A 15,766-nucleotide genomic window follows, 5' to 3' on the forward strand; every position below is an offset into this window, starting at 1 on the left:
CTCCTTCTGGCTCCCTACAATCTTCTCTGCACACAGTGAACAGACTGACTTTAAATGTTTAAATCAGGTGATGTTATTCTCCTACTTAATCTCCTCTACCTGCATGACATATCTGAGTAGTTGTGTTCTGCCTCTGCCTAAATCTACGCCCCCCCGCCCCCACATCTCTCACTTGTCAGTGGTCACTCAGCTCCCCTTTCTCTCAGTTCCTCTGTCTGGAATATTTTCCCTCCATGACACAAATGTCTGACCCCTCGTAATGTCTGCTCTCAGTTCTCTCCTCTTTGCCTGACCACCCAGCCTAAACAGCCTCCTGCCTCCTACATTTCACTCTAGAACACATCATCCAGTTTCACCTTCTTCATAGCCCTGATCTCAACAGACTATGTCTTGCTTACTTTTTTAACTGTTTCCCCTCTAAATGTGAGCTCCATGAGTTTACTTAATTTGTTCACCACTGTATTTTCAGCCCCTAGAATAATGCCCAGTGTAGAAGAAGTATTTGGTAGCTCTTTGTGGAATAAACAAAACCGTTCGTAGATTTATTTCCTTTTGAAATAGCAAAAGAGAACTTTTATTCACTCCCAAAAAAATTGCTAACCACCTTCTTGCATAGTGTTACCACTTAGGGTTTTGCACAAAGAAACTGTTCTTAGGGGGTACATTTGTTTCCTAGGGCTGCCATCACAAATTCAGCCACAAGCTGAATGGCTTAAAACAACAGAAATCTATTCTTTTACCATTTTGAAGGCCAGAAGTCCAGAATTAAATTGTTGGCAGGGTTGATTCCTTCTGGAGGCTCTGAGGGAAACGGTCCATGCCTCTCTCCCAGCTTCTAGTGGTTGCTGGCAACCCTTGACATTCTATGACTTGTAGATACAGCATTCCAGTCTCTGCTTCCATCTTCACATCACCTTCATCACCTTCTCTCTGAGAGAAGAAGGTGTGTTTTCTTCTGCCTCTGATATGGACACTCTCCCTGGATTTAGGGCCCACCCTAATCCAGTAAGAGCTCATCTAGGTTTTCAACTAATTACATCTGTAATGATCCTGTTTGCAAATAAGGTCACATTCTGAGGTTCTGCATGGACATGAATTTGGGGGGGTGGGGAACACTATTCATTAGGGGTTTTTATTTTTTTATTTAAAAAAATGTTTATTTATTTTGATAGAGCACACGCATGCATGGAGGAGGGGCAGAGAGAGACAGGGAGAGAGAGAGAGAATCCCAAGCAGGCTCCACGCTGCTAGCACAGAGTCCGCCTTGGGGCTCAAACTCATGAACCGTGAGATCATGACCTGAGCTGAAATCAAAGTCAGACGCTTAAATGACTCAGCCACCCAGGCACCCCTCATCATGGGTTTTTAATACAACACAGAAATTATTAGTCCACTCTTGCTGTAGTATATTGCACATAGATTGTTTTTTGGTAACCAGCAATAACCTCCTTTACCGGGAACACCTCTGTTTCCTAGTGGGGAATTCCCTAGCTCCCTCTGTTGGTAATCTTGGTGGGGATGTAAATTAGTATTCTTCATCTCACTGCAACTAAGGAGCCACATGTGACTAGCCCAAGGGAAGACAGCTAGACTCCTGGGATGTTTTATTTTTTGGAATTTATAGTTCCTTATATTTTGGCAAACTTTCAAGATATACTTTTACTCCATAGTAAATTTCCCTTGATTTTAGCTCTAGAAATCTGTGAATGCACAGAACACATTAAGCAATCTGGATCATGAAACTTTTAATCTTGAGAAGAGGTACACAGGATGGGAAATAGAGGGAGGGCATACACTGGAGCTGCAGCACCTCAGAAAGATCCAGAAGTTGTTCTTGTTGCCTGGACTCCAGGAGCTGTCCTCATTCTGTCCTGGCCTTCCAGCCTCCCATCTATCCTGTGAGCTCCTGGCTATCGTTCTGTTCAAGGCCATTTTTGCTTGAGTTAGTCAGACAGAATCCATTCCTATCAATTGGTAAGCTGAAACTTAATTGTGAAACTCACAGTTGTTAAGCTGAGATCCAAGATGTTTTCAGTACTGCTGCAATTTTGCATATTTAGCTCTGACATGTGGAGTTTACGACTACATGAGATACTACCTTCAAAATGTCAATTTCATCCCAAACCTACAAATTAGTGTAATTAAAAGACAGCATATTAGCATTTTCATTAATTTATTTATAACCCATCGTGTCCCAAAAGGACTTCATTATGTTAAATTATCCTACAAAGGTATAGCAAGAAAAAATACACTTAAAATAATAAGTGGAAATGAGACAAAAGAGAATAAGCATAGAATAGTAAGATGAAGCCATGAGTGAACCTAATCCATAATGGTTACTGTGAAGGTCCAGACAATAGGTAGGGGCAAGATGCAATAATATGACAGGGTCTACAGGCTAAGATTGCCATGGTATTTGGCAACAATATTCTCTACTTGAAATAATACCTTCTCAACCTGCATTTTTGTTAAAAGAGCTTTCAGTCTCTCCATAGTAATGGAGACTGAGATAATGGGGTCATGAGATAATTAAGCAACTTGCCAAATACGAACTGCCTAACCAAATGCCAGAAAAGAGAATACATTTGCTTAAAGTCACTATGTTATCACTTTAAAGATGGTAAACATATGCCAAGGCATCTGTTTTCAATTTCTTTTTTTATTTTGGTTAATATTACTCAAAAAAATTTAACTATAGTGTCTTTTTAAAAATTAATAATTCATTTTGCTTTACACAATAGTTGGACCTTGGGAAAGCTTTATTTTATAAAAAAGATTTATTTTTACAAGTTGAAATGTTTGGCTTTTTTTATAAGTAAGGTCTAGACCCAACGTGGGGCTTAAACTGATAACCCCAAGATCAAGAGTTACATATTCTACCAACTGAGCTGGCCAGGCACCCCACAAATTGAAATATTTTAAGTAGAAGAGCGGACATAGCTGTTTAAAAAAACACATATAGTCAATTTTTGCAAATCAAACACTATTTTTTCATTTATTATGCTAGTGATGTGGGATTTTCACATGTTATAGAAATGTTGGTTCCTCTCACAGTTTTTATAAGGAAGTGAAGCTCAGATTTTAAATGCAAACGCTGCATAAAGATATTACTCATACATAGTAACATAGTAAACACAATCATAAGATACTGATCTTCATTATTGTAATGAAGATTTTCCTGTTTCAATATTTATTGCATTCACCCCCACCCCAACCAAACCTTTTCCAGAATCTGAGGTAATTATTGAATACATCACAAGTGCCACCTAGTGCTTTCTTTGAAAATAACTTTTTTTTTTTTTTTTAAAATCTTCAGAAACAAGAACAAAACAAGATGTAGAAGGCCTGACTGTCAGGACGGAGCTTGTTTAAATAACTCTGCTTTCTAAAAAGTCTGTTTGTTTTCAGTCAAAAAAGGCTTTGAAAGAATTTTGAAATGAGTTTCTTTGACAGTAGTCAGACTTCTCAATACTGTTTGATTTTAATTTTGCATAGGTATAGATGGAATTAAGTAAAAAATGCTAAAGAAGTGGAAAATGAAGGCATTTCACTAAGGAAGTAGCAGCAATATTTTCAAAAAGTATTTTCTCCAATTCCCAACGGGAGCGGACATCTCACCAGAGCTCTGATTCTATCGTCATTATTTTATACCCCAAGTCACTCTTGCTTCCAATTCTCCTATACTTAAGGCATTGAAACATTGTCGTCGTCGTCGTCATCATCATCATCGTCATCATCTCACCACCACCACCACCACCACCACCACCACCAGCACCCACAGTCATGATCACAAGCACTAGCTGAGAGACTAGTTGTAGGATCCTGCGCTAGTGTCAAGGAAACAAACACAAGCTTTAATCTCCACCATCAAGGAGCTTAATATTAACTTGGAGGGAGGAAAAGAAGTAGAAAGAAGAGGAGGAGGAGGAAAAGTATGTGTGTAATAATAAAATGGCAATTCTCGATGAAAAGCTGTCACCATTTTTCCAGTTCATAGGCCATCCCCACCCTTTTACCCACTCCTGGTATCTGAGTCCTGTGCTCGGCTTTTGAAATGCCTTTCTGATAGGTTCTCTCTTCCCTCTCTATTGTCTGTTTATTCCTCCACCTCATTCCTGGAAAATTGCAACAGACTTGTCCTTCGGTTTCCCGCCTCTCCTATTGTCAGTCCAGTATTACTAAAATGCTGCCTTTAACTTTTCATTCTTTTCCTCAAGAACCAGTTATGGTTGTCTGTGCTCATCAGACTGTGGGCATAAATCTCTGAGCCTAGCTTCCCTCCCCTGCCTACCCTCCTCCCCAACCGCCCCCCACCCCCACCCTGCAGCTTTGAAGGTTTTCTGTAATTCACACAGACTATATCTGTTGGGTATACACTCCAACACTAAATTTTCACCCCAAAGGGCAGGGTTCTGTTTAGAACAAAAAGGCAGGCTGTACTTTCATTTCCTTTTTTAAATTTTGTGGCTTTTTCTCCCTATTTCTACTTGTTTTTCCTTTTTTTCTCTTTCTTTTTTTTTTTTCGTCTCTTGTGCCATTTGTCTTTATGTTATGAATTACCCTATCACTTGTTACCATTGCCATTCTTTTCCTCCATGTACCTTTTTCTCCTGATGACCTCTCCTGTGGGCATCACATTCTCTCCAGTGTCTCCTGGTTGTGCTTTCATCTTGCTCCACAGCGAGTTACATCGGAACTTCCCTTTCCTGCTCATTGGGCTTACTTCTTTGCTTCCTGGGTCAGTAGTCTCCTTTCTTTTCTCCTTGTTTTGCTTCAGAATATTTTCAAGCAACTTTGCAAAAATGAGCACGTAAGAGGTAAATGTTCCAAGTCCTTGCATGTTGGAAATGTCTTTATCTTCACATTTAAACTGTGTTTGCCTAGGTACAATATTCTAATTTAACTAAAACCATGTTACCAAAACATTTGGTAGCTGGTTTCTTATTGTGTTTTGTTTTATTTCATTCATTCATTCATTCTGTTCTTTCCAGGAAGCAACTTTATTCCTGCAGGTACCGCTCAGTTGGGTTTGTACCCAAGGAACTGAGCCCCGTACACCACGTGGCATAGTTTTTTATATATATTTTACTTCTTTGTCTCCCATATATGATAACACACAAACATGTAGTCTGATTAAGTGGTCTCATGTTACAAGGTCGTGAGGGATATTGTCACGTATGTGTATAGCCAGGTTACCTTGATGTTTTTTTTGTTTTTTTTTTCCTTAGGGAGGGGCTCTACCACATTCCCCCCTTTGGTGATAGGACCCCTCTATCTTACTGTGTTTTAGTACCCGGGTTGCTGAAGAGAAGTCTGATGTCAGCTTGACTCTTGTTCTTTTGTAATGTGGAAGATAAATTGTCTCAGTTTCACTGGCATTAAGTCAAATCCTCTAACAATCTATTTTTCCATAGTGAAGCTGAACCCCACAGGTCTGTGTTCTGCTTTTAATGCTGACTAATAAAATTTCAGATCCTGGCTCTGAAAATACGGAACTTCCTAATTTTTTTCAAACTCTAATAAAGAGATGAAAAAGTTGTTTCTTCTCTTCTGCAACAAAGAGAGAGATGACCTTCCTCATAGTAAAACTTGGTAAAAGGACCCAATGAGATATGGTGTCAAATGTGAACTCTCACAAGGACATCAGTCTTGCTTCCTCTGTGATACGAGCCTTGCACAAATATTCACAATTGCTGTCAGCTCATTCTGTCCTCTGTAATACAAATATGTTGTTGGAATTATTATTTGAACAAAGGAATCTTGTAGATGCTAGATATCTTAGAAATTGTTGCCATGATATGTGAGTATAACCTTTAATGACACCTGTCATTCTGTCTTACTTGTTAAGACTTGTTAAGATAGTCTTATTTGTTGCTCTGGTGATAATGTTGTAGTTGACACTTATGTTCCCAAGTAATATAAACATTGTCAGAGTTGTTCTGTCAAATCAGAAGAAGATCCTTGGCTCTCTGCCCTTCCTATTTGCACAATGGACAAATAAAAGTCTACTGTGCTAGAGTGCTTCATGTAACAAAGAATCTCATTTATATTTCCACATGGATATCCAGTTGCTTCAGCACCATGGACCAAAGTGACAATTTCTCAAACCCATAGTAGTTGATTTTATAAGATATTTCAGTTCTGGGGTATCTGGGTAGCTTAGTCTGTTAAGCATCTGACTCTTGATTTTGGCTTGCGTCATGATCTCATGGTCATGGGATTGAGCCCCGCATGGGGCTCTGTGCTAAGCATGGAGCCTGCTTGGGATTCTCTCCCTGTCTCTCTGTCTCTCCCCCATTTGTGGGGGGTGGGGCGGGAAGATGTTTCATTTCTAATACCTGAGTGCATTCAAACATGTCATCTTTTCAGCAATTTGCAACAGTTATCATTTCAGTATCCTTCTGGAACTTTGGGAGGGGAGAAGAATATTTGATAACAGTATAAAAAGGCAAAGTGGTGATTCCTGTAATTAAAACAAAATTTTACTCTCCCCTCCAGAGAGATACCAAGGTCCAGGAGGACAGTGTCCCAGAATATTCTTCTAAATATGGTGAAAGTCTTTCTGCCACAACCAAAAAGTATTTTTTATATTAATGTGACCACAGTATTAAATCTTTACTACATCTATTGCTGTATAGAATAATCAGCTCTAGGACATCGAACAATAGAAAACAGTAATATTGTGGAAAGGAAACTTTTCTTAGATCCATATGAATGTCCATATCATCTCTGAAAGTGATCAAATGGACAATAGAACAGAATGGAGTCCAGAAATAGGCCCACACATAGAGGATCACTTGATTTAACACGAGTGTGCCAATATATGGTACAGGTTCAGAGGGTGTTTGAATTTTAAAATTGGATATATATTATCAAATTATGCACCAGAAAACTTATACTAATTTATGCTGTCACTAACTTGGTTAAAGAGCACTTCATGGCCTATTCATGTAAATGTTCAAGGATGTTTAAAAAGAATGGATATTCTGTTTATTGAACACAAAGTCCTCTTTCTATGTGTGTATATAATGCAATGCATTCATTATTCAAGCAACAAGTATTTACTGAATGCCTCATATGTTTTAGGTACTGCTCTAGGCCCTGGGGATTTGGCTGAAGGCAAGTTACCTTTTTTGAAGCTTACATTCTTGGGGGGTGGAGACAGATAATAAACAGAAAATAATTTTATAGGGTTTTAGTTGCATGAAGGAAAAACCCGGGAAGGTATGGGGTCAGAGAGAGACTAGTCTCGTTCATATAGGAGAGTCAGGAGAGGCCTCTCTGCAGAGGTGACCTTCATGATGAGAAGGAGGGAGCCAAGCATAGTTTGAGGGGAAGGTGTGTCCCAGACAGAAGTTCAGGGATTGTGAAGGCCTTGGGTCAGGAAAGTGGTTGGTGTGGGAGAGACTCAAAGATGGGCCAGCATGGCTGGAGAGTATAGGATTGATGCTCAGAGAGGTAGGCAGGGGCTGGATCATGCTGGCCTTGGTGCTCATAGCAAGACATCTAGATTTTGTTATATTGTAATGGGAAGTCACGGAAGGGTCTTAAGCACTGATGTGGCATGGTCTGATTGATACTTCTAAAAGATAATTTTGGTTATTGTGGGGAAATGAATGGGGGAGAGGGGGAAAAAGGAAGTGAACAGACATTTAGGTGTGACCAGAGAGACAGTAGCTTGTGTTAGGTGGTAGCTGGAGAAGTGTGAAATGTGACCAAAACCGGGGTGTGTCTGGATGATACAACAGGACTTGCTGATGGTTTAGATGTCAGGGTGGGGTGGGACTAAAGGGAGGAAAGGATCAAGGATGATTCCTAGGTTTGGGGCCTAAACAACTGGGTAAGTGGTGGTGCTACCAGCTGAGATAGAGTTGACCGGGGAGGGAGACAGTGGTGCAATGGCAGAAAATGGTGTGTGCAAGTGTAACAGCCTAGTGTCCATCAACAGATGAATAGATAAACAAAATGTAGTATCCCCATACAGTGACATGTTATTTAGCTATGAAAAGGATTGACATACTGATACATGCTACAACATGGCTCAACCTTGAAAACATGCTAAGTGAAAGAAGCCAGACACAAAAGGCCACATGTATGATTCCATTTATATGAAATATCCAGAATAAGCACATCTACACAGTCAGGAAGTAGGTTAGTGTTTGCCAGGGTGGAGAAAGGGAAATGGGGAGTGACTGCTTAATGGAGGTTTCCATTCGGGGTGACAAAAAAGTTCTGGAGCTAGACCTTGAGGTAGTTGTTACAACACTGAGAATGTACTAAATGGTATGGAATTGTATACTTGAAAATGGTTACAGCAGTAAATGTTATGTATAGGTTCCATTGATCATTCATTCTACAAATATTGTAGGGAGTAGAGTTCCTACTGTCCAGGCATCATTTTAAGAGCTGGGATTCAGTGGTGAATGAAGTGTGATACTGAAATTTTATTTTCCAGTAACTTACTCTCTGAATGCTCTTGTGGTTTGTAGGCAAAATATTCCCAAATATTCCTGAATATACCACATGAACCTCATCCGCCTTCTTCTTAAGATGAAAATTTTATTCTGATCTTATTTTCTTTCCAGTCAGGTCTGTTTGTTCTCTTGTTTTGTCTATTAGATTCCCATGATGTTGGTTTTCCTTGATGTCTGGTGATTCGGTGTTATACTTTTACAAAAGGAAGAACTAGGTCGATTACTAAACATAAGTGGCATGGATTTTATCTGCTTTTGTGTGAGTGTGCTATTTGACAGGCCTTTCCTCTGAATGCAAAATCTGACATAAATTCTAGATAGGTAGGTGAGGACTGTCCTCAGGAAGCATTTGCTTAAAGATAAATGGGTGTAGAATATTTTTTATTAGTCGGAAATCTTTTTTCTTTCATTTTTTTTTTTTTTAAATTTTTTTTTTCAACGTTTATTTATTTTTGGGACCGAGAGAGACAGAGCATGAACGGGGGAGGGGCAGAGAGAGAGGGAGACACAGAATCGGAAACAGGCTCCAGGCTCTGAGCCATCAGCCCAGAGCCTGACGCGGGGCTCGAACTCACGGACTGCGAGATCGTGACCTGGCTGAAGTCGGACGCTTAACCGACTGCGCCACCCAGGCGCCCCTTTCTTTCATTTTTAGATTACAATTTTTATTTTATTGTATCTTTATCATTAAGTATGATTGACATACGGTATTGTATTAGTTTCAGGTGTGCAACATAATGATTTGACAATTCTGTGTATTACTTGGTGCTCACTATGATAAGTGTAGTCTCCATCTGTCACCATACAACATTGTTACAATATTATTGGCTATATTCCCCTATGCTGTGCTTTTCATTTCCATGACTCATTTATATCATAACTGGAATTTGTACTTTTAATCCCTTATATCTATTTCACCCATCCCCCGCCCACCTTTCCTCTGGCAACCACCAGTTTATTCTCTGTGTTTAATGATTTTAACCTGAACACCTTTATTGAATCACATCACTTTAAATTTACAAATCTAGAAGTTACTATGTAGTGTTATGAATACATATATATTGTTATGAATAAATGATATTTTTCTTATATTTATATGAAACATTCATAAAGTTTTTAAATAACTGCTTTGAATTTGTTCCTTCCAAGTTCTTTGTAGATCTCTAGAAATGTATTATCATAAATCAAATTCTAGTTTCAGAAAAGAACATGTTGCCTTAACTTATCTTTTTTTTTTTATTGAACTGTAATTAACATACCATGTTGTATTAGTGATTACAGCAAAGTGATTCAGCAATCCTGTACATTTCTCAATGCTCACCACGCACAGTTAAGTGTAGTTACCATACAACATTATTATGATATTATTCACTGTATTCCCTAAGCTATACTTTTCATCTTTATGACTTATTTATTTTATAACTGGAAAATTATACCTCTTAACCCCCTTTATCTGTTTCACCCATCCCCCACCCACCTCCTCTCTGGCAATCACCAGTTCTCTGTATTTAAGAGAATTCTGTATCAGTCAGAATTCTTTTTTTTTTTTAAGTTTATGTATTTATTTTGAGAGAGAGAGAGAAAGAGAGAGATAATGAGCAGGGGAGGGGCAGAGAGAGAGCGGGGAGAGAGAGAATCCCAAGCAGCCTCCACTGTCAGCGCAGAGTCTGAAGCGAGGAAATGAGGTTCAGACTTCACAAACTGTGAGATCATGACCTGAGCCAAAATCAAGAGTCAGATGCTTAACCGACGGAGCCACCTAGGCCCCCCAGAATTCTTGATTATAAGTAGCAGAAATTAGCTCTGGCTAACTTATGCAGAAAAGTAATTTATTGGCTGGCTAGTGAGTAGCTCACAGAATTGACTGGAAGGCTGAACATCGGGCTTGGAAAACCAGTAGGAACCCAGGGGGCCGCAGCCAAGGGTACTCCACTAGAATAGCCTGGTTCAGTCATAGCTGCCAGCCTTTGTGAGTATCACCCCAGATTCAGGTTCCAGCTAGAACAGCCAGTACTCCAACTGCCAAACCAGAAAGCAGGGTTATCTGCCAGGTACCCAATAACCACATGTGGTAGGCAGAAAAATGTGTGAACATATTCCCTTATATGGCAAAAGCGATTTTACAAATTAAATAATTTGACAAAGGGTGGTTATCTTGGATTATGGAGGTAGGCCCAATTATTAAGGTGATTCCTTTAAAGTGGAGAAACTTTTGCAGCTGTCATCAGAAGGAGCTGTGACTATGGAGGAAGAGTCAGAGAGATGTGGCACTGCTGTCTTTGAGGATGAAGAAGGGGGCATGAGCTAAGGCATGTGGTGGCCCCTACTAGCTGGAAAATGCAAAACAACAAATTCTCAAATTCTCGCCTTGTCTCCAAAAAAGAGTACTGACACCTCAGTTTTAGCCTGGGACTTTTGACCTACAGAACTGTAAAGTAATGAATTTGTATTGTATTAACCCACCAAGCTTTAGAACTTTGTTATGACAGCAACAGAAAGCCAATACACCATACGTTTGCGCTATTTCCCTGCCATGATGCTAAAGTAAGTAAAGTAAAGTTTTGCTCCGGTGGCAGACTGTGCACATTTTCTTCCTTATAGAGTTACCTTGTCCTCCTGCTTTTCTGTTCCCTCCCCAGGCCAAACACTACTGATGTTTTTCTTTCTGTCACAGTTTGGGGACATAGGAAGGCAATGGGCCCATGTTCTGGATCCACTTCTTTAGTAAATTATCCTCATGGTTGATTCAGAGCCTTTTTCTCTATTATTGCAAATGTCCCTCTGAATTTGTAATCTCTCTGGATTTTTTCTTACCTTCCCATTCCCATTTTAATCACTTACTTAGTTTGTATTCTGTAGCCAGTTCTTGGGATGTAATTTTGCTTCATGCTTGTCAGTGTTGATTTCATTTAACTTCTATCTTCCAGATATTTCAAATTTTTTCTGATAGTAGTACCCTTTCTTGTTTACCAGAGCTGTGTGGATTTCTTCTTTAAAAACATTTTCCCCTTGTCATTTTTTTTTTTTTTTTTAAGTAGGCTTCATGCCCAGCCTGGAGCCCAATGGGGCTTGAACTCACGGCCCTAAGCTCAAGACCTGAGCTGAGATCAAGAGTTGGATGCTCAGGGCCTCCTGGGTGGTTCAGTCAGTTAAGCACCCCACTTTTGATTTCAGCTTAGGTCATGATCTCACGGTTCATCCCTTGTAGGGCTCTGCTCTGACAACACAGAGCCTGCTCGGGATTCTCTCTCTCCCTCTCTCTCTGCCCCTCCCCTGCTCGTGCTCTCTCTCTCTCTCTCTCCCAAAATAAATAAATAAAAATTAAAAAAAAAAAAAAAGAGATGCTCAACTGGCTGACCCATCCACATGCCTCCTGACTCCATCGTTGTATGAAAATTGGGGTGGAACGGGACATGGTCTTACGAGCTCAGTTCACTATCTTGATCCAATCATTGCCTATTATTTAGGTTGATTATTCTGTACTTGGGGGCTCAGAATCCAAAAGACTAGAAAGTTCCCTGAAGAGTGGGCTATGTAGTCCAGTTTCAGCAGCATGTAATAGTAGAAATGCAGATTCATGATGGGTTAGCCCTAGGGAAGTCCAAGAGGGAGTAGGTGGAACACAGGTATTGGGAGGATCCAGGTAAGCATCAGGGAAGCTTCTTAACAGGAAAAGAAAAGATAGACCTGGATTCAAACCCCGATTTGCTCATTGCTAATGTAAATAAACTTTATTTATTTTTTTTAACGTTTATTTATTTTTGAGACAGAGAGAGACAGAGCATGAATGGGGGAGGGACTGAGAGAGAGAGGGAGACACAGAATCAGAAGCAGGCTCCAGGCTCTGAGCCATCAGCCCAGAGCCTGATGTGGGGCTCGAACTCACGGACCGCGAGATCGTGACCTGAGCTGAAGTCGGACGCTTAACCGACCGAGCCACCCGGGCGCCCCTGCTCATTGCTAACTGTGTAACCTAGGCAAGTTTAGCCTCTGTGAGCTGCAGTTTCTGCACTTGTAATATGGGGGACAACACCATCTAGCAGGCAGGGGTGCTGCAAGGATTAAACGAAGATAAGATTGGTAAAGTGCTTACCGTGGGCTTGGCATGTAGTAATATTGGGTATTTACTGAGTGCTTTCATATCGATTAATCTTGTTTAATCCTCATTATAAAGCCTATTAATATGGATCAGGAAACTGAGGAATAGTGAATTTAAGTAAGCTGCTTAAGGCTTTACCCATTAAGTGGCAGAGCAGGGATTTGAACCTGCGCAGTCTGGCTCTGTCATCTCTGCATCTACACACCATGCTACAGTTTACCCCATGGGTGAGGACTCTTGGGCTAAATGCTCTTCTCTGGCTCTTTAAATTCCCTGTGCATTTATGGGGTAAAGGAGCCAGATTAATTTTAGGAATTGGGAAAGGATTGAGTCAGTAAGAGGTCCAGTAAGAGGACCACTAAATGGTCCCGGCAATAGGCAAGTTGGATCTAGCAGGTCTTTGTAGGTTATTGTTTTGTCTGTGTTTGTTGGCTTATTTGCTTTATTTATTTTGCAGAGGTGATATTTATATAACAGTAAAGTGCACATATCTTAAGTGTATAACTCAGTGAATTTTCAAATATGTACACACCTGTGAAATCACCATCCAGATCAAGATATAGCAAGTTTCTAGCCCTCGAGAAGGCTCCCTGGGCCCCACTCCCAGTCAAAGGTAACTGTTGTACCAACCACTATCATTAGACGAGTTTAGTCTATTTTTGAACTTCATGTAAACGGAACATACAGTTTGTGCTCTCTCATCGCCGGTTTCTTTTACTCATTCTGTTTGGTTTTTATTTTGATAAACAACCAAATGCATTATAAGCCATGAACTTGTAAGCAGATGACCACATTCCACGTGCTTAGATAGCTAAGATTTCCCAGTATGACCCCCAAGGGGTCTGTACACAAGGACAGCTTTCTATGCATCTTGGTAGCTAGCTGCAGGGGATGGGGAAGAAGAGGAAAAACGGCCTGGTAGGGCTGCCATCTGCTCGACACCCTGTGAAGGCTCTCAGGACTCCCTGGGCCATGGGGGTAAACATTCCTGGTCCACTACAGGTGTAAAGTGCATGTTAGTTCCTTTTCCCTTTCTGGGGTTCCCCAGAAGTCAAGTTTTAAGATGGAACAAGTGCCTGAGTTTGCTTGAGGGTGGCATATTCTTTGCCCTTTGCAACTGTGATGGAGTGGAAAAGTCTGAACTGCTCTATACACTCGGGTACAATAATTGTCCACACTTCCCTCCAGCCTCTGGGAGTCCATCTTCTCAGGGTAGAGCCCTGTCTGTCTTCCCTGTGAAACACTGCCTTGCCTCTTCTCTCTTTTTAGGGTAATTTAGGCTTCTTTTCTTGAAGAGACAAGAACTCTCAAAGTCCTGGTTGGGGCTTTTTCTAGGATAGCTTTCGAAACACAAAGAAGTTCTTAAAGCTCTTATACCTGAGCATAAGAGTCTTCTGAGCCTCCCAACAAAAAGCTAGGTTTCTGTCCAGAGAGGAAAAGAAGGGGTATAGTACCTTTTCTTTTGATCAAACAAATCTCCACTAGGGGCGCCTGGGTGGCTCAGTCAGTTGAGCATCCGCCTTCAGCTCAGGTCATGATCTCGCGGTCCGGTCCGTGAGTTAGAGCCCCGTGTCGAGCTCTGTGCTGACAGCTGAGAGCCTGGAGTCTGTTTCAGATTCTTTTCCCCCACTCTCTCTGCCCCTCCCCCACTCATGCTCTGTCTGTCTGTCTGTCTCTCTCTCTCAAAAATAAATAAACATAAAAAAAAAGAAAGAAAAAGAACAGGGCACAAGTGACTATATCAATAATCCATCCTGCCCAACAGCACTGGGTCCCTAATCTGCCCTCTCTGACTAATCACAGGGAACCTGGCAAAATTACACACAGTCTCAGCCCACTTCTTCAACCACAAATTGGTGCTGATGCCAACCTGACAAGGACATCATCATTAGGTAATGAAATTAGCTACTTGAAAGGTTGATTGATACTTAGGGTGTTGATAAGTGTATTTTATTTTCTTTTTGTCTGTAGGAGGAATTGCATACACGGAAGTATGAATATCTTGAGTTGGGTGGCCTAGATTATAGGGCTCTGAGAACAGGGAAGTGATGCACTTTGCCAGGTAGGTGGGAAGCAGGGTAGGGCTCACAGAGGCTTTTCTTCCCTCCTCTATGGTTCCGAGCAGGTAAGTGGTATGACTTAGGAGGTACTGGGTGGTACCTCCTCAAAGTAGTGCCTGAACATGACTGATTGTTAGAATTACATGTGCACTGTGAAAACATTCCTAACCCAGTCCTTTACCTTCTCCCACCCTGGCTGAGGATCTGATTTAGTAGGGCAGGGGGGAGATAAAAATATTTACTTAAAAAAGTCCCCGGGGTGTTCTTGATGATCAGTAAGGTTTGGAGGCTACTCTTCTAAGATATATTTCTGTCTGAAAGTCCAATAGTTTAAAATATTTCCATATTATCTCAGCAGGGGCATAAAAAGAGGACAGGGGAATTCATGAGCCACCTCTGCTCCCCAGAAGGAAAAAAACTTTTGTGGAACACTCTAAATTACATGAACCTTGTCACGTGCATTGTGACAAGCCTTGTCACAAGCCTGAGGCTTGATTTTTTTTTTCATGACAAAATTTTCATCAAGGAAGAAGAACAAAACCTACCAGTACCTTGAGTAATTGGTATCACCCTCATTCCCAAACACTTTTACTAGGCTACACCTTTAATTGGGAGTTTTTATTACATTAAAGCACATTAGAATGATCAGGCATGCTTGAAACCTTTTCTCTTCTCTGTATCACCTCCGTAGCTTCTGTTATTGAAGTCATCTTTATATCCACCTCTTGAAGATGCTCCCTCTGAGCATTCTGATGAGAGAATATATGAGGATGATAGACCCTTAGGACTGTGAGCTGGTAGCTGAGAATGTCTATTAAATGGAGTAGCTTTAATCCTAGCTTCTAGGTTAGATCAGCACGTGAAGAGTATGGGAATTAGAATTTTGATGGAAGATGGCTCAGAGGGATGGGACAATCTATTATTCTAGTAATGTTTTATTACATATTGCTGTAATTGAAACCTTGATTTGGGAATTTGTAATTGAATTTGGGAGCACTGAAAATTTAGAGAGAGGGAAGAAATGAGAAAGGTTTGGGGGAGCTAGAGGAACATGAGCATAGTATAAGCCTACGTAGGAGATGAAGAGTGACAGAGCCAGAAAGTTAGAAGATCGTGGAGGTAGAAATATACCA

This window comes from Puma concolor, chromosome C1 (assembly GCF_028749965.1).
Source record: "Puma concolor isolate L17-30 chromosome C1, mPumCon1.1.hap2, whole genome shotgun sequence".
NCBI lineage: Eukaryota > Metazoa > Chordata > Mammalia > Carnivora > Felidae > Puma > Puma concolor.